The sequence below is a fragment of the Epinephelus moara genome, chromosome 6 (assembly GCF_006386435.1).
Source record: "Epinephelus moara isolate mb chromosome 6, YSFRI_EMoa_1.0, whole genome shotgun sequence".
In the NCBI taxonomy this organism is placed as follows: domain Eukaryota; kingdom Metazoa; phylum Chordata; class Actinopteri; order Perciformes; family Serranidae; genus Epinephelus; species Epinephelus moara.
Genome location: NC_065511.1, coordinates 2,919,704 through 2,921,692, shown reverse-complemented (window position 1 = coordinate 2,921,692; position 1,989 = coordinate 2,919,704).

The window sequence follows — 1,989 nt, the reverse complement described above, 5'->3', positions numbered from 1 at the left end:
GGGACCATCTTGTTGATTTACATTTCATCTGCTGATCTATTGTTAGTTTGAGAACACCTGAAAACATTCAGCATCAGTAACTAAAAGCAGGCACAGACCTGCAAGGAGCACAGTGCTGAGGATCAGTTGAGCAGACTAACCCTTTCCTGAGAGTATGTCGTATTGTGTGGAAATGTTTGTAGTGGAATAAGCAGTGAGACATAGTGTGTGTGTGTGTGTGGTGTTGACATTCCTCTGCAGACCAGAGTTTGTACCAGAAAAATGTAATGACAGACCTTTGTAGGCCCACGGAAAAGCTCACGCATGCACGCACGCACGCACGCACGCGCGCACGCATGCACGCGCACACACACACACACACACACACACACACACACACACTCACAAACATTGCCCTACTCTCCTTCCTCTCTTGTTCTCCTCCTTCTCTCTTGCTCAGCCCCAGTTTTCCTCATGGCATTTCCCCATGTCCTCAAGGGCAAACATCCAGTGTCCAGAGTTAACTCCTGGCCCCTTTTCCATTCTTTTATAGGCCTCAGTAGAGGCCTATGTAGAGGCCTCAGTAGAAGCCTATGGGCGCCTGATTATGTTTTAAAGTGGACAATACAAAAATGGCAGGGGGTCTGGGGTTCATCCCTCAGAGAAAATAATGTAATTTAAGTCAGATTTCCTGCATTTCTACACACCTGCACCAGTCTCGATTCATTAGATTGAAAGTGTTATGAAAACTAAGAATGCATCAAGAACAGGATAACTTGGTGGATCAGAGCTGGAAATGATAATTAGAACAAAGCTATTTCACATTTGAAATTATATTTGTAAAAACAAGTAGCTTAAAATGGTAATGGTTACTAGGCAATTTTCAGCATCAAACAAGGACAATTAATCTCATCCTGGTTAAACTATGTTAATCCTGAGGGGTGCCATTCTCAATAGTCACAGAGTCAGAATCAAGAATAATTTTAATGCACAACTTAGAGGGTGACTTTTGCTCCTCAAGACTTAAACGGGCCAATTTAGTCAAGGACTAGACGTTACTGTGAAACCTTCAGCTCTCATTTACCCTGTATGAGAAAAGGAGAGAATACACATGATAATTAGGGGTGGACCGTAAGTAAATTTAAGTGCATTGTGCTGATGATACTTTTCTTGAATGCAAGTCTTTGACTTTGAATTCAAGTGGGCTATTAACTGTTTTACTTAAGAAAAACCGCTAACAACATTCCCAGTTAGAGAAAGGGTGAAGCAAGACAGTGTTTGCCTGGGGCCCAAGGGCTTTAAATCAATAAATTCGCTCCTGATAATAATGAAAGCACAGTGCGGAGTGGCTGGATGAGAGGATAGACAAGGAGCAATGCGTCCTTGACTTTAAAACCAATAGCATTCAAGGACTGACTAAAACTGAAACTAAAACAGAGTACTCATTGCTAAAAATTTGTGTAACAGGGTAGACTTGTATCGTTTGGTTTATCGTTTGGTTGCAGTGATTAATTTGTTTATGATTTGAGCACCCAGTGTGTGTGTGAGAGTGCAGTGGTTAGTGGGTGTGGTTTCCGTGTCTGGTGAATTTCTGTGGTGATCATAGATATATATAGGTAGATGCCGCATTCAACGGTGCTCCTCATTGGAGCAATACGTCAATGCGGCCGCCATCTTGCCCAGGTGGAGCCGCGCTGCCTAATGCATGTATGTCTATTGAGGCAGGAGATTATTTATGATTAAAATCATCATTACTCGCTGAATTCTCAACCGATTTTCATGCGGTTTGGTTTGTTACAATTGTCAGACATGTAGTTATGATACAGGATACTTGGTTAAATAAAAAATNAGGAGATTATTTATGATTAAAATCATCATTACTCGCTGAATTCTCAACCGATTTTCATGCGGTTTGGTTTGTTACAATTGTCAGACATGTAGTTATGATACAGGATACTTGGTTAAATAAAAAATGCAGTTGTTCATACCAAAATATTTGATCTTATGTAG